Here is a 17,766-nt window from a genome sequence, read left to right as displayed (position 1 = left end):
TGGAGGAAAAGCCAGGGCCGGCCGCGCCGTCCAATCGCCGCCGCCCTTCCTGCCCCGCCCCCTGACGCAAGTCCCCTGTGGGGATGGTGGAGGAGGAGGTGGTGTCGGCGGCTGCCGCGTCGCACCCGGAAGTGGCTCCTCCCGAAACGCCCCTCCCTTCTCGGTCACGGGACCCTCCGTGGGTGAGTCATGCGGGGAGGGTGATGCAATGTCCTGGCAACCCTTGACGACGGGGGAGGGTGGGAGGGGCGGCGGCGTAGGAGGCCTCCAAGCGTAGGCCTCAGCCCTTCGGAGCCCCCTCCCTCGGAGCCTGGCCTCGCCATTCGCGGCGTTGGAAGGCCGAGGCGTCCTCGGGAGCGCCTTTATGACGCCACGCCCCCCCTCGACAATTAAAGGGACAGGCCCCCTTTTAGGGAAATGGGAGGGGGCACTCCAAGGAGGGGTCCTTGCGCTGCCCCTCCTTCAAAAATGGTAGCTTATTTCATGTATGGTCCCGCCTTTCTCATCAAGGTGGACGTCAAAGTTTGAAATAATGTCATACAGGGCAGCCAAACTGGGACTCTCTTAAGGGCTGGAACAAATATGGAGTCCAGGGACACCGTTCAGACCAACCAGGTTTTATTCAAGGTGTGAGATTTCACATGCATGCACAATTCCTCGGATACAAGGTCAGCCTGTGTCAGATGCATCCTCATGCATGAAATATGCATCAGAAAAAGCATGCATGCACATGAAAACTCCTTCCTTGTTGGTCTTAAAGGTGCGACTGGACTCAAAATTTGTTCTGCTGCTTCAGACCAATATGGCTAGCCACTGGAATCTATCTCCAAGTGTCCGTGGACTACAATTGCCATGAGCCCCTGCCGGTATCAGTCTCTGACTTATGAAGGGATCAAGTCAGTTGTCAGTTGTCATCAAGTGGTGGTGGAAAGTGCTGTGAAGTGACAGCCTACTTGCTGCGACCCTGTAGCACAGTGGTGTCCGAACTGTGGCTCTCCAGCTGCTGATGGACCACTGCGACCATCAGCCCCCGCCACCAGCATGGCAGGGGTTCATGGTAATTGTGGTCCGTGCACATCTGGGGAGCCACAGTTTTGCCACCCCTGCATAAAAAAAAGTTTGAGTCGGACAACAAAGACCAGCCAGCTTTTATTCATGTCATAAGCTTTCGTGTGCACGCACATTTCTTCAGATACATTGAAATGGAAGATACCAGCACATATGTATAGGAAGAGGGTGAGTAGCATGATTGGCATAAAAAGTGGTCTAAGAGCTGCAACAACCAAAGGGGAATAACGAGCTTAGTTTATATGGTCAACATTGTTTTGGATTTAAGGAAATAAAGATATCAAATTCTAGTAAATATATATCAAATTTATAGTAAAACCGCGTGATACACATGTGATTGGGTTACTGACCTCCACATGAGGCCTGGAGATTTCTGGTACGATAACTCATCACCACATGACAGAAATCAGTTCCCCTGGATAAAACTGCAATTTTGGCTTTTGTACCATGCTGAGGTCTCATTCCTTCCCGCCTCTCCCCCCACCCACCGAACCAACATTGGAACCCTACCTTCTACTGAATTGGTCCACGAAGTTCAGTATGCTCTATTCTAACCACCAGCAGCTGTCCAGGGTCTGAGGCAGAAATCTTTTGCCTCACCTGCTGCCAGATCCTTTCAGCTGTAGATGCCAGGGATTGAACTTGGGACCTGCTGAGTAGCCTGCCTTCCAAATGAACCACAGCCTCTCCCCACACAAATACAACAAGCCATGCAATATGCAATAAAAAGTTTCCGCACAGGCGTTAACACTGTAACTGTTCCCCTTACAACATATTTTCCAGATTAGGCTTGTTTTTATACATTTCTTTGGGATTATAAGAGAATGAAAGCATACCTGTTCTAAAGACATTTAATTTATTCAGTCTGTACCTGTTTGCATATAAAGAAAACAAGTGGTCTTTAAAAAAAATGTGTGTTACACCAAGCACCATCATGAAAGAGGCCTTCTTTCCTTCACAGTGGACTTATGGCAACGTTCAGAGGTGGTTTATCATTGCCCTGCCTCCTCATCACAAGATCCCATCCAAGGACTAGCCAAAGTTAACCCCACTTAGCTTCTAAGATTTAACAAGATCAGGCTAGCATGGATTGACTATGTTGTATGTTGACTCGTTCCATGTATCCCCTATGATGTTGTATGTAAACCGCCCTGAGCCATATGGAAGGGCAGTATAGAAATCAAATCAAATAAATAAATAAATTATGCAGGTCAGGGAATAGGAATGCTTATTCTTATAAAGGTACCTGCCTGCCTGCATTTAGGAATACTTCCTTATTTTTTTAAATGCAATTGTGGTTTGTAAAAATGATGCCTGATTAATCGAGATCCTCTTTTTCAAAATCCAAGGAAATTTAGCCAGTTGGTCCAATCAATCACAGTACGAACCTACAGCAGAGTGTCACACTTTTGAGCATGATGAACAGTCTTAAGGAGGCTGTAACTCCACTTCAAATTGCACTGTAGTAAATGAAAAACAAAATGCATCTTGGCCAGGAGGAGGGAGAAGAATCTCATTCCCCGGGAAGGTAAAGAACGGCATGTACAGAAATGTAGCCCATTCCCAAGCACACTGAATGAGAAAATTCCATGGATTTTAATAAGAATTCCTTCTTTCCACATAGCGTGTTTAGAATTGCACCCTACTGGAACACACTAATTTTTTTAAGTGGGGATAAAATAAAGGTGGGGAATAAAATAAAAAAGACAATTTGTTGTTTAGACATAAATAGGAACATTTAGCAAGCATCCCAGCCCCAATTCGGCAATTGGCTACAAGGAGCCCCTTCAGAGTTTTCTAAATTGTTCCTGGCATGACATTTAAAATGAAGAATGTACACGCACGCATAGTAGTACACTGTGCTCACACTACAACCAGGGCCGATTTATCCATGTGGGGTGCTGTGCCTCCCTCCACAGATCAGGACGGTAGAATCTCTCCTCTCCCCTTTCGCCTCTTTAAGGACACTTGGAATGACACCACTTTCCACTGTGGGGAGCTCCTCTGCCTCCAATCTGGCTGTTCCCACTGCAACTGTAGTCTGCTAGGGCCCCATGCCCCAAATCCTTAAACTGTTCCGGTGCTACAGGCCCCACACATCCTTACACCACTCCTGACTAGAGTTGGCTAAACTGCCTCGCCAGGTCAAAACTTGTCCCTTGGTTCTCTGTGGAACAAGAGCCAAATGCATGCAACCTGCTACCTAAAGTATGTTAAGATCCCCATACTTTTGGGGCCAATTTCTACATCTGCCTTCCTGCTGAGGAATTGTATGTCAACGACAGAATCCTTTTATAGAAGAATTCATGGAGAAATATTTGCTTCTCAGCTAGCTAGTTTCAATAACTTAGTTTTTGTGGAATTCTTAGCTCATGTGCTACTAGGTAGGCTTGTGGGGCCTCAACGTTGCCATTTGTAAAAATGAGAATGCACTCTAGATGCCCCTGAACTCTGGATTGCAGGGAATGATTGGTAAGGGAGCTAACAAATTATTTAAGCAGCAGTTATTCACCATTACAAGTCTTATCACTGAGAAAGTTTGGGATAAGTTTCCCCTTCAAATCCCAGACAATAAAAGCTGCACTTCGGATTCAAATCTGCATTCAGAAAAGATTTCCCTTGGTGGCCCACCGTATTTTGCTGTGTCTTAGTCATTTATCAGATCAGAATGTCAGTGCCCTGTGTCAGAAGAGTGGAGAGACTAGGGAATCATTTATACATCCAGCCTCTTGCTTTTTCTCACTTGAGACCACGGGCTTGTTCAGGCGTGAGCCTGCTCAGACTAGTACGGCTCATTGTAGTTTTCCACAACAGACCTTCCCCCTCCAAAGAGCATCGTAAAACTGAAACCAGCAGGAAGTGTCCCAGCATAGGGACCTCTTGAGTTTGCCTGACAGATTCTTGCAACTCTGAGGAGAGCCATGATCATAGTAGGAATGTGTAGGTGAATTTGTGGAATGTGGATCACTTGAGCCTCCTGCAAATTCAGTGAAGCGATTTCTTGCTGAACCAGGACAAACGAAATTCTGCAGATGCCCACTGTGTCTTCGTTCATCCACACGTGTTTACAACGCTTGCAGCAATGCCAGTGTCCACACAACTCATCCAGCCCAGTCAATATCCCTTTTCCCTGAGCGCATAGAATCATAGACTTGGAAGGGGCCATTCAGGCCATCTAGTCCAACCCCCTGCTCTACACAGGATCAGCCCTAAGCATCCTAAAGCATCCAAGAAAAGTGTGTATCCAACCTTTGCTTGAAGACTGCCAGTGAGGGGGAGCTCACCACCTTCTTAGGCAGCCTATTCCACTGCTGAACTACTCTGGCTGTGAAAATATTTCCCCTGATATCTAGCCTATATCATTGTACTCCTTCACACGATACTATGCGATCATGGAATATACTGCCACAGAACATACCACCTTACAGGACATAACACATTTAGTGCCTTTAGTGTGATCCAGTCATGTCATTCTTACAATAATTTTACTCTTATATTATTCCTTAAGAACTCCCTCACTAAAAATTCCACATACTGCAGCACTGTAGCCTGAGGAGAAAATTAAAAGCAGAACTAAAAAGCCCACTGCGGTCTCATAGAATCGTAGAATAATGGAAAGGAACTCCTGGGTCATCTAGTCCAACCCCCTGCACTGTGCAGGACTCACAACCGTATCGCTCATCCACTGTCACCTGCCACCCCCTTGAGCCTTCACAGAATCAGACTCTCGGTCAGATGGCTATCCAGCCTCTGTTTAAAAATTCCCAAAGATGGAGAACCCACCACCTCCCGAGGAAGCCTGTTCCACTGAGGAACCGCTCTAACTGTCAGGAACTTCTTCCGGATGTTGAGACGGAATTTAGAATCATAGAATCACAGAGTTGGAAGGGACCTCCTGGGTCATCTAGTCCAACCCCTGCACTTTGCAGGACAATCACAACCCTATCACTCGTCCACTGTCACCTGCCACCCCCTGAGCCTTCACAGAATCAGACTCTCGGTCAGATGGCTATCCAGCCTCTGTTTAAAAATTCCCAAAGATGGAGAACCCACCACCTCCCGAGGAAGCCTGTTCCACTGAGGAACCGCTCTAACTGTCAGGAACTTCTTCCGGATGTTGAGACGGAATTTAGAATCATAGAATCATAGAGTTGGAAGGGACATCCTGGGTCATCTAGTCCAACCCCCTGCACTATGCAGGACGCTCACAATCCTCTCGCTCATCCACTGTCACCTGCCACCCCCTTGAACCTTCACAGAATCAGACTCTCGGTCAGATGGCTATCCAGCCTCTGTTAAAAAATTCCCAAAGATGGAGAACCCCGGCTCTTAATTCAGATTCCAGAAGGGTAGCCCTGTTAGTTGTTGTCACAACAAACAGGAACTTTGTGCCAACCGACACCCCCCCCCCCAAAAAAAAAGAGTGATTTAAAGATAAACCTTCAAGGAAACCTTCAAGGGCAAACTAGTTCCCGCAGTAATGCCAGGAAAGGGGCATCGAGCTTTCTGCTCTGTTCCTCTCAATTCAAAGTCCCCCGACACCGCTTCCCACTGTCGCAGGAGGGGGAAACCTTGAGATCTCCGGGCCTCGAGTCTTTCCGGGGCCTCTTCGCGGTGGATCCAAGGGGACCCCCGACACGCCACTCCCACATCTCCAGGCAAACAGCCCTTTCTATCCCCCCCCCCCCTAATCCACGCAGCCCGCTCCAGCTTTGCCATCCCCTTGCTGGAGCTGCCTTAAGCAGTTTGGGGGGGCTTCACCAAAATGCAAATCCCAACATATGCTGCTGCTGCTGCCGTCGTCGTCGTCCCCCACCGCGGGCAGAGCCCACTCCCACCCCATGCGCCGATCCCGTCGGAGGACGCCAACTCCCACCCGGGACGGTGGGAGTTGCCTTTCTGTTTCGGGGTGCCGCTTTTGCTAAGAGGCAACCTTGCCCCCTCCCCCTTCGCCCACCCCCGGGGAAAGCGAGCCCCGTGGCCTTTATTCCCCTAAAACAGTGGTAGTCAACCTGCGGTCGTCCAGATGTCCGTGGACTACAATCCCCATGAGCCCCTGCCAGCGTTTGCTGGCAGGGGCTCATGGGAATTGTAGTCCACGGACATCTGGAGGTCCGCAGGTTGAACGACAGAGCGAGCAAGAGAGAGAGAGAGACGCGTTGCAAGCTTGCAGGGAGGAGAGAGGGAGAGAGAGATCCCCGGGGAGCGCCGTCTGTCTGTCTGTCTCGGCCGGGCCAGGCGAGCGGATCCCCGCCGCGCTCTCCGCACCGGGACTTCGCGGCCACCCAAAGGGCCCGGCCCGGGTTTTCCTCCGAGCCCCGTGCGCAAAAGCGCCCAGCAGCAGCAGCAGCGGCGGAGGAGGCGGAGGCGAAGGCCGGGAGCGGAATTCCCAGGGCTGCTCTCTCTCTCCCTCTCTCTCCCCCCCCCCCCGCTCTCCGCCCTCCCCCGTCCCCCAGTGCGCATGCCAGGGAGGAAGCTCCCTCGCTCTACCCCCTCCTCTTCCTGGCACTGAGTCCAGGGGGGGAGGGAGTGGAGCGAGACAGGCACCGGGGGGGTCGGGGGCGGAGAGCGCCGAGGATCTCCCCCCCCTGCACCCCAGCCCCCCGCCCCGCGCGCCCCCTGCAGGGGGCACCACCCCGACGTCCCCCCCTCCCGGGAGGGGCGGGAGGAGGAGCGAGCCAGCAGCTGCGGCTGGGGAGGGGGCACACCATGAACCAAGGTAAGTGCCAGGAGAGAGGAGAGGAGAGGAGAGGAGCGGAGGAGGGGGGGGGGGGCGCCCGGGCACTCGCCGCAGCCGGCCCGGGCGGTGCATGGGGGCAACGGGGCGCGGGGATCGCGAGATCAGCGCCCACAGGCGAGCCGATCTTTCCCCGACAGCTTTTCTGACAGTTCAAACTTCTGCTGGAGTTGTGGAGTTTGGGGGGGGGGGGGGGAGGCGGGAGAAGGCGCTCCGTTTCAGAGCAGGGGGAGGGGGGGTTGGGGGAGAGAGATCGGACCCCCCCTCCTCTCGGGTACTTTTTGTACTGGAGGATTGGGGTGGGGGGAGAAGCTCGCAATTTAATGTGGCTAGGGGGTCGTCGTCGTCCCCCCCCCCCCCCCCCGGTCTAGTCCAGAGGCTTGGACTACTAAGGGGTGCTGGAGTTGGATTGCATGCAATTGAATGCGGGGGGGGGGAGAAGAGTGCAGCTTGCATACTGCAAAAATCAGGTGGTGTAATAGTGTGTGTGTGTGTGTGCGGGGGGGGGGGAGAAGTTGGGCAGAGTTGTGCCCCAGCCGGTGAATTCCCCTCCTATACACCCAGAGAGCAGGTGGTGAATTCTGTCGGAAAGGAAAGGGACCTGTCAAGGTTTATAATTCCCTCCCCCAGCCCCCTCTGAGGTGTTAATGGGACACCAGGGAGGAGGGGGGCTCAGATGCAGCCCCGATCTTCCCCTCTCCTGTCTTTAACTAACCTACAAATGGGATTCTGAGGTATTAGGCCTCCTTGACTGCAGCGTCCCCCGTTGAAGCCAGAGAAAGGGTTTCCTGGGGGTCACTAGGTGAGTCCCATATATACATTTTCCCTTGGCTTGCACAACCACCCTAGTAATCTCCCTGCAGGGAAGGCTGCCCAAATTTTATCTCCTTTGCTTCCTGGAAGATATTTTACCAGGCACGGAAAACCCTTGGCCAGCAGGATCCTTGGGATTCCCAAACAGGATTCCTGGACGTCAGTGGGTTCAAGCCGAAGGAGTGCAGGTTTGCATAGATCCAGGAGATAACATGCAAACAGTGTAATGCAAGCTCCTAGTTCATAGTTAAATCTTACTCTGGGCACATCTTGACCCTTCTAAGTTGATATACTGTTGGAAAACAACTGAAATTCCAGCAAAGGAGTATAACTAGCTGAGCTGACGTGTTTCAAGTTCCTAGTGGGGGTCACATAACACACAAGAGGTCTCATCCCCTTCCCCCCGTAACCAAAAACACTGTAATAAGGATTGTGCAGGGGGTTGGACTAGATGACCCTGTAAGTCCCTTCCATGATTCTGAGAACATTAATATTGTCCATTGTCCAGCGAGTATCACTAACCAGCCCAGGTTGTCACAATTCGATCAGTGGTTTCCCACCCTCGCTTGTTTTCTGTTGGCGAGTCTGTGCAGTGGTCCTCACTGGAGCTCCATAAATGCTACTTCTCAAAGATTTGTAGGTTTTCTTTCACGCTATTCACCTTTCGAGACCCCAGTGGAAAACTTGGCATGTGTATTATACTCCATGATACCAAGATTAAGTTCTTCAGGGACAGGGAGCCATCAGCAGGCCCAACCCTATCCGTTCATCCATTAAAGACGCATAATTCCTCGTCCTTCCGTGTCTTCAAGATATCAGCATAAAACATTTTTACTAGCTTCTCAGGGGATGCCAATTCAAAATGTACTTACTAGTTCCTCAGGAGTCAAAGGGTAAGAACCTACAGTGCAGTGGGAAAGAAAACAGACATGCTTTGATCCCTCTTGGGATCATTGTAGCTTTTCGATGACCCATCCGAGGTCCCATTAACGCAAGACCCCACAGACCACTTTGTCTTGCATTGGGTAGCTCTTTTATAGTGCCTTTGTCCCGCCTTTCTCTGGCTCCACCAATGAGAGTGGGCGGAGGGGAGGAGCCAACCTTCCTTGGCCACTAGCTGCATCCACTCCAGCCAGCTGTAAGTTCATGGGGGTTACGGTTGCCAGCTTCATAGGCAAACTTCTGCTCCCATGCTTTTAAGCAGCAGCATGATCTACAGACATTAGAGATGGGGAGGCTTTCTCTCCGTCTGTGTACCAGGTCACAGGGAAGACGTGGCTATTTCATTAATGTGGCCTCCCTACTTCCTTTTTGCTGGCCAGGAGGCCACATTAATGAAATAGCCATGTGCGGCCAGGTTTTGACTAATACAGCAAAATGGTGTTTGACCCATGTAGAGATCACGGCTCGCTTGGTGAGCGTAGATCTCGCAGTTTGTAAATATCAACTCCCCTTGCTGCGTATGGCAAATAAAAATCACCTTTGCGCCACGCAAGGATATAAGTGTTACAAAAATATGCTCCCGTAAATGTCTCAACCAGGGGTAGTCAAACTGTGGCCCTCCAGATGTCCATGGACTACAATTCCCAAGAGCCCCCTGCCAGCATTCGCTGGCAGGGGGCTCTTGGGAATTGTAGTCCATGGACATCTGGAGGGCTGCAGTTTGACTACCCCTGGTCTAAATGCAGGCAAGCAGACAGGCTAACCAACCCTTTTTGCAGTCTAGCAGCTTGTGTGAATTGTCTGCCTCTCGTATTTCCAGACTGCACAGTTGTGGCCTGTTGGAGGTCAACTCTGGTATGTGACTCTGTTTGTTAGAATTGCCAACTTTTTTCACTGCCCTCTGCTCCTGTGTGTTTAACAGCCGCTTTGATCAACAGATACTATCAGGCGGTGCCTTAGCCCTTTAAGAGAGGCTTAAAGGGATATTATCTGCTGGGTGATTTTTTATTTTTTGCCTCCATGCCCTGAAATGCTTCAGCCGCCTATTTCCACACATGAAGCCGCTCTTAAAGGAACAGAACGATGCTTCTCTGGGCATGTTGCGGCAACCTGGAACCTGTCCTGACTTGCTAAGATCTTCAAGGTCTTCTTAGCGAGCCTGCGGAAGCAGAGCGACAGGGGACAGGGTATTCTCAGTGATGGCTAGAGCTGCCCACAGGCCTGGAGAAAAATGACCTGTCGCTTTAAGAGGTGTTTCACATGGGGAAATGGGCAGCCAAAAGCTTTTTGTGGAGGTAAATAACCCCTATTCATGAAGGTAAATAAACACCCTCACAGGTTTCTATTCAAGGGACAGGATGATTTTCTCCAGGCAGTTGGCAACCTGGTGGCAGTGCCTTGACCGTGGAACCTCTTCCCACTTGAAGGTCCTTTGATGCCTACTCTTGAGCAACCCACCCCTGCAACAACAGCCCAAATGCCCCCAAGCTTTTAGAAAAATATTATTTTCATCCCCTTAGTACATGCTTTCTCAAGCAGGGTTTTGCGAAACCCTGGGGCTTCCTAACGGTCCTGGAAGGGTTTCCCAAACCGGTGGGAGTTAATTTTTAATGTATTTTGTAAAAATTGTTAAACATTGCTTGAGCGATACGACCATATGTATTTGTGTTTATTAGGTTAATATCCCGCCTCTCCCGACAAGTCGGCTTGGGGCTGTTTACAAATAAAAAGGCGAATAGCCTTTACAGTAGTCAGTGCCATAAAACAGTAAAATCAATACTCCCCCCACCCCAATTAAAACATAAAACAGTCAACCCAAAACATTAGCAATAACAAGATGGCGGACAAAAAACTAAAAATAACTCCACAACTCCTACCCCGCCACCCATATCACGATGTATGGTGGAACAACAGGCAGTCAGATGTACCAGTTTGACGTAGGGCGGGACCCACAGGTCATAACAACCTGCCCCACACCTCCCCAAATGGCCAATGATGGGCCTGGAGGTGGTGGGAAGGGGAGGGGCCAAGGGTGGGCATGTACACAGCTCTGCTTCCCAATTGTATTTTGCACAATTGAACCATTTCTGGAGTTTCTCCAAGCCTGAAGAATGTTTCAGGGGTTTCTCAACGGTAAAAAAATTGAGAAAGGCTGCCTTAGTATTTTGACAATGCTGTTTCCGGGCCTCGATAGCCCAGGCTAGCCTGGTGTCATGCAGACTCGAAAGCTATTTGGATGGGAGACATCTCAGGAATACAAGGGGTGTGATGTGGAGACAGTCAGTGGCAACCCCCCCTGAATGTCTTTAGCCTTGAAACCCCTATGGAGCTGATATAAGTGGATTGCAGCTTGACAGCATTTCCCCCCCCCCCCCCCACCCCGGTTGTTTGGCAGCCTACGCTTTGCTGTGGATTATTTGATCTCGGTGATTTTATTATTGTTTTTATCCTTGAGGTGGTTTTGTTGCTGATGAGCTTGACTGTCAAGCTTTTCGCGAATTGTTTTCTTTATTTATCGTATGTATAGACCTCCGCTCCTGGCCAGCCATCGCGCGATGGTTAACAACAAGGTTAAAACACAAGAATCTAAAACAATTAAAACCCAATCCTCCAGCCACCCACCCACCCACTGCAGACCCCCCACCCCAGGAGGTGTGTTTCTTGGAGTTGGTATCAGGTGCCAGAAGTTGGTACTTAGCGGAGGAGCCCAGGATCTTCCCTTACCTGGGCCTCAACCAAATGCCTGGCGGAAGAGCTCTGTCTTATAGGCCCTGCGGAACTGTGGGAGTTCCATCAGGGCCCTTTGGTCGTCTGGGAGCTAATCCTGGTTGAGGCCAGGCATAATTCTCACCAGCCAGGAATCACCCAAAGCATTTTGACCCACAGAATTTTGTTGTTGTGTGCATTTTACTTTTCCCCCATTTGTTAACTGCCTCAAACAAGATTGTGGACAAGTAAGGGAAAATATGATAAATAAATTTTATTTATTTATTTATTGTATTCCTTATAACGCCCTCCCTGAAGGCTCAGGGCAGTTTCCGTGAAACAAGACAGGAGACAGGCAACTCCATTTCTAGTAATAGCAAGGTGATAACAACAGTAACGTTAACATAACAACAACAATAACGTTAAAGCAGGGGTAGTCAAACTGCGGCCCTCCAGATGTCCATGGACTACAATTCCCAGGAGTCCCCTGCCAGCGAACGCTGGCAGGGGGCTCCTGGGAATTGTAGTCCATGGACATCTGGAGGGCTGCAGTTTGACTACCCCTGCGTTAAAGAATGGTGGAAACTGCAAAGAGCATCAGCTCAACTCATACTGAGGCCCAGTGGGTTGGGCGGATTTGTAGTCGTCGTCGTAGGAGGGAGGCTTGGGGGCCTATTTATTTATTTGATTGTTTATTTGTTTATTTATTTTATTTAGATTTTTATATCGCCCTTCCCTACGGCTCTGGGCGGTTTGCATAAAACATTTTGAAACATTTACATAGAACACTCTCAAATCAATATAACAATAACAATAACAATAACATACCAACTAGAACAGTATTTTAACAATAACTTTGACACTCCGGCAGTAGGTTCGGTCCCTCAGTCTGAGGGGGGGACCTGCAGATATTATGGGTCACTCGGTCTCACCAAATGCCTGATGGAAGTCATCAGGCCCTGCAGAATTGTGGAAGTTCTGGCAGGGCCCTGATCTCTTTGGGGAGCTCATTCCACCAGGTGGGGGCCAGGACTGAAAAGGCCCTGACCCTTGTTGAATGGGAAGTGGTGGTTCAGATTGACCTCAACCAAATGCCTGACTGAGGAGCTCCCTTTTGCAGGCCTTGCAGAACTGTTCGAGTTCTGTCAGGGCCCTGATCTTGGAGATGGTTCCACCAGGAGAAAGCTCTGGCCCTTGTTGAGGGCCAGTGGGCTTCCTTGTACATAATAAATGAATAAACCAGCGCGTCTCTTTGAAACACCTACTTTTTGCGTGTGGATCAAGTAGCCGTTAGAGGCACAGGATGAGGTCAAGAAAGGGTTTTGTTTTTTTAGGGCGAGTCTTATCAGAAACTTACTCCACTGTGGACCTTTGCAGGAGAACAGAAAGATGAGAAATCAGCCCCCTCCTCACAAAGGTATTGTGTGGCTAGGGTTACCAACATGCCTGGAGGAAAAATATCCTGTCCCATTAATAGTGGATTAAGGAGTGGAAATGCTGAAGCTTTTCATGGCATGGAGGCAAATGAACCCATTTGGTAAATAACATACCATTAAGTCTCTACTGCCTTGACCTGGATAACCCAGACTAGCTTGACCTCAGAAGGTCTCTGGCCTTGTAAGGTCACTCGGAGGTCACTATAAGTCCCCTGTGAATTGATGGCATTTTCCACCACCAAGCCTTTATTAAGACAGGGAAGGGAAGCTCATGAGATCTCAGAAGCTAAGCAAGGTCAGTACATTGATGAGAGACCACCAAGGAAGACTCTGCAGAGGAAGGCAACGGCAACAGACAACCACTTGTTTCTCACTCCCCCGAAAGCCCCTTGCTGGAGCTGCCTTAAGCAGTTTGTGAATTGACAACGCATATGTGCTTAAAGGCACAGGGCGTTTTCCCCCAGGTGTGGAGAAACCACCCTTTGTGCAATCCGGGGAGAGCGTTGTACCAATTTAGAGGAACTCGGCAAGAGGATGCTAGAGAAAGTAAACCCAATGACTGCACAAGAGCCGGAAAAATAGCACGTGAAGTTGAGGGGCATGGAGAAGCAGTGGTTGGGAAAGCTGGCCATGGAAGGCTGGGTTGAGTTCTAGCTTTGAAGGTTTCAACTAGGGGTGTGTGGGTGCTTTCCAATCAACCTTCACGAATTGCAAACAAAGCACAAAAAGGCTAGATTTTTGTGTGTGGATCAAGTCGCTTCCCCCATCCGGGTCATTGATATACTGATACTGATTTGTTGGTGATTCCCAGTCCTAGAGAGGCACGCCTGGCCTCAACCAGGGCCAGGGCCTTTTCGGTCCTGGCCCTGGCCTGGTGGAATGAGCTCCCGGGTGAGCTGCAGGCCCTGCAGGAGCTTTCTGCATTCTGCAGGGCCTGCAAAACAGAGCTCTTCCACCAGGTCTTTGGTTGAGGCCAGGGCAGTGAAGCAGATCACGCCACCCCCAGGGCTGGTGTTAGCACCTGGGTTGTGGCCAGCTAGGCCCCCTCTCCCTCCCCGATAGTGGGTGTATCAGTCTTTTGGGCGTGAGGATAGAGTTATGTATCGCCTTGTTTGCTGTGGTTTTTCTGAATTGTATTGGTGTGTCCTTTTAATTCGGGTTTTAATGTTTTTTTTTAATGAAGACTTTGTGACCCGCCACGAGCCACTGTATGGGCGTGGTGGGATATAAATCACATAAATAAATACAATAAATACTTGATGTATAGCAAACCTGGTCTCTTTGGAGGTTTTCCATCTAAGTACTAAGCAAGGCCAACCCTGCTAATTTTCTTAGATCAGGGCCATTCAGGTCAGGGGGCTAATTAGTTACACCAGGGATTCCTAACCAAGGTTCTGTGGAACCCTGGGGTTTTATGTGCGTTCCCCAGGGGTTACATGGCCTTTCCCAGAAGTTTGGATGGCTGCTGACATCACAAGACCTCACCGGAGACCACTTTCCCTGTTTCTTTACGGGCCTAGTCCCTTTCTCCACAATGGAAATGGGAAATGATCGATCGATCAATTGGCTGGCTCCTGCATCTTATTTCTGTGCCCACTCCTCTGAAGGGGCATGTCACCCTTTCCAGGGTTCTCTACAGCCTGAAAAATATTTCAGGGGTTCTTCCGTGGTCAAAAGGTTGAAGAAGGCTGAGTTACACCCTCCTAAGTCTGCTAAAGTCAGTTTGCTTAGAAGTGTGTCACTTTAGCATTTCACTAAATGTCCATGGCTACCAAACCAGGGGCTTGTAGTTCTTCCCAGAACGATTGGTATTTATTTCGATTCGGGTGGACAGCCATGTTGGCCTGAAGCAATAGAACAGGGATGGCCAAACTGTGGCTCTCCAGATGTCCAAGGACAACAATTCCCATGAGTCCTTGCAGGACTGGCAATGGCTCGTGGGAATTGTAGTCCATGAGCATCTGGAGAGCTACAATCTGGCCATCCCTGCAATAGAACCAAGTTTGGAGTTCTGATGAAATGTGCATGTGCACAAAAGTTTATACCCCAAATTAAACATCGTTGATCTAAAAGATGCCACTGGACTCAAACTTGGTATTTATTTATTTAGATATGTGTACTGTCTGTCTTCCTTCCCAGTGGGACCCAAAGCAGCTTCTAACTTCCATTTTATCCTCTCAACAACAGCCCTGTGAGGTAGGTTAGCTGGAGAGACAGAGGCTGGCTCATGGTCACCTGTCAAGATTCACTAGCAGGGTGGGAATTTAAACCTGGGTCTCTCAGATCTTGCCACCACATCACATTTGGTTGATTAGACTGAGGAGCAGGAAATATAGAGATGTGATCATAGAATCATAGACTAACAGAGTTGGAAGGGACCTCCTGTGTCACCTAGTCCAACCCCCTGCACAATGCAGGACACTCACAACCCTATTTCTCACCCACTTTAGCCTGCCATGCCCTTGAGCCTTCACAGAATCAGCCTCTCCGTCAGATGGCTATCTAGCCTCTGTTTAAAAATTTCCAAATATGGAGAACCCACCACCTCCCGAGGAAGAATCTGCTCTGTCAGGAACTTCTTCCGGATGTTTAGGCAGAATTTCCTTTGAATTAATTCCATCCTGTTGGTTCTGGTCCATCCCTCCATGACAAGAGAGAACCACTCTGCTCCATATGATGCTGCATCTTCTGTCCCAAGTCCCTAGCACTTTGCCCATCTTCTCTTTGCAGCACAAAATAGTAACGTGTGGCTAATTTCAGAGTGCCGTGACCTGAATGGGCCAGGCTAGCCTGATCTTGTCAGATCTGGGAAGCTAAGCGGGGTTGGCCCAGCTTAGTATCTAGATGGAAGCCAACCAAGGATGTCCAGGGTTTCTACACAGACCTAAGCAATGGAAAACCACCTGTTTGTTTCTGGCCTTGAAAACTCACCGTAAATCAGCTGCAATTTGATTGTACTTTGTCCGTGTGTGTAAAGAGCCGTCAAATTGCAGCCAACTTATGACGCCCGCTGGTAGGCCAGAGATGTTCAGAGGTGGTTTGTAGCAACCCAGGGCTCTCTTGGTGGCCCAATCTGGGCTGACCTTGCTTAGCTTCTGAGTATGACAAGATTGGGCTGATCCTGCGTTGAGCAGGGGGTTGGACTAGATGGCCTGTATGGCCCCTTCCAACTCTATGATTCTAGGATTGGGCTAGCTAGGGCCATCCAGGGCAGGACTAAAAGCTCTACACACACAGTTTCAGAGTGACAAGCAACTTTGTTGGCCCAGAGTGGCAATCATGGCACTGGGTGATCCTGAGGTGTTTCCCCAGAATCTGCAGGTTCTCCCTGTCTGGAGCAGTCAGGCTTTGTGGATTCCTCTTCTTTGTACCCTTCAAGCCACTGCAGGGTATTGCTCTTCTCTTCCAGGTGTCGGCTAGCGTGGCCGGAGAGCGGGCCCGGGCTCACCAGACCAGGCACTGCCTGGACCCCCGAAGGAAGGCTGCTCGGACGATGCAAGCCAGAAGGGAGCGCGCCCACCCTTAACACTGCCTGCCGTGAGGTTTGCAGCCATGAGCAGGTAGGAGCCGTTGGCAGGACAGAGCTGGGATTAAGGGATCAGCCGGCTGCTGGCTGCTGCACAGCTCCTTACTGATGGAGTTTAGTAGGTCAGGGGCGTGCAGAGTGTGTGAGGAGGAGGGGTGGGGGAGACAGACAGCCGAGGGTGAGGGACCAGGGAGTCTGTCATGGCGATTTACCTCGGCCTCCCCTCATAACACAGTCCCATGACCTCTCACGTCCCGTTGACGCTGCCTGGTTATGAGAGCGCTGGTTTTCTCCCCCTTCCTCTCGTCATCCGTAGAACTTTCGTTCCATCCTGTTTTTCGTTATTCAGGGGCAGTCCTGTCCGTGTTCGGAAGGCTGATCTGCCAGTTGAGGCAGAGACATGAGGTAGAGTCCTTCCATCATGAGGTATAGTCCTTCCTGGACTGTACCACTTCAGGCTGCCGGCGGGTGTGGTGGGAAAAATAATATTTTTTAGTCATATTTTCCCCCCCTGAGGTTTGCCTGGCACCTATTTTACTTCCTTTTGGACACTACTGGCCAAATCATTCTTTTTTTTATATACCTAGGTGCTTAACCAGTGGTTTTATATCATTTATATTTTACACTTTGCTTCTGGCCTGAGGTTTGTGTTAGCACTATCATTTCAAAATGCTCGATGTTTGTTTTGTGCCGTCTTTGTGTTCCTGGCTCGCTTAAAAAAATTTTTTTTTTTAGTTTTATTTGAAAATAGTCATATTAACAAAAAGAAAGCAAACTAACAGCCGTAACAGAGATACAAAAGATTAAGAATCTCATTGCGATATACCTATGAATAAAGAAAAAGTCCTCCTCATTCTATCTACACCGTACCCTATAATATATTTGGTATACCTAACTTCCTTTCTTAAGATAGTCCATATAATAGCACCATTGTTCTTCATATTCCTCCACAGGTCTTCTGTTAATCATGCTAGTGAGTTTGGCCATTTTTGCTAGCTCGGCTACTTTGTCCAGCCATTGAGGGATAGAGGGATAGAAGGATAGAGCCAGTTTGGTGTAGTGGTTAGGAGTGTGGACTTATAATCTTGCATGCCGGGTTCGATTCTGCGCTCCCCCACATGCAGCCAGATGGATGACCTTGGGCTCATCATGGCACTGATAAAGCTGTTCTGACCGAGCAGAACTATCAGGGCTCTCTCAGCCTCACCCACCTCACAGGGTGTCTGTTGTGGGGAGAGGAAAGGGAAGGCAAATGTAAGCCGCTTTGAGCCTCCTTTGGGTAGGGAAAAGTGGCATATAAGAACCAACTCTTCTTCTTCTCTTCTTCTTCACTTTCCAGTTCTTCGCCCATATCAACCTCGCTGTTGTAGTAGCATAGAAGAAGAAGATCCTTGTTGTGTTCGGCAAGGCCTCTGGGTGAACACTTAACAACATCCAAGCCGATTTAAGTGGGAATCTTATAGCTTAAATATTTCCTGTAGTGCCATATGTGTTTTATCCCAGTAGCTTTTAGCGTTTTCACAATTCCCACCACATAG

General features: G+C 49.4%; 1 protein-coding gene across 2 annotated transcripts in view; it reads left to right on the top strand.

Moving 5' to 3' along the window:
- The first annotated feature begins 100 nt into the window (after positions 1–100).
- Positions 101–17,766, top strand: part of MBD6 (methyl-CpG binding domain protein 6) — a 41,995-nt gene continuing 24,329 nt past the window's right edge. Inside the window, exons 1-2 of one of the 2 annotated variants that reach the window (XM_077329191.1) lie at positions 101–182; positions 16,112–16,262. The gene's annotated coding sequence lies outside the window, so the exon portion shown is untranslated. Of the gene's footprint in view, positions 183–6,509; positions 6,788–16,111; positions 16,263–17,766 lie in introns of those variants that run through there. The other variant, XM_077329190.1, reaches the window with a different exon arrangement.

The sequence above is a fragment of the Paroedura picta genome, chromosome 3 (genome assembly GCF_049243985.1).
Source record: "Paroedura picta isolate Pp20150507F chromosome 3, Ppicta_v3.0, whole genome shotgun sequence".
NCBI lineage: Eukaryota > Metazoa > Chordata > Lepidosauria > Squamata > Gekkonidae > Paroedura > Paroedura picta.
Note: the sequence above shows the minus strand (reverse complement) of the source record. Positions and strands in the feature narration are given on the sequence as shown.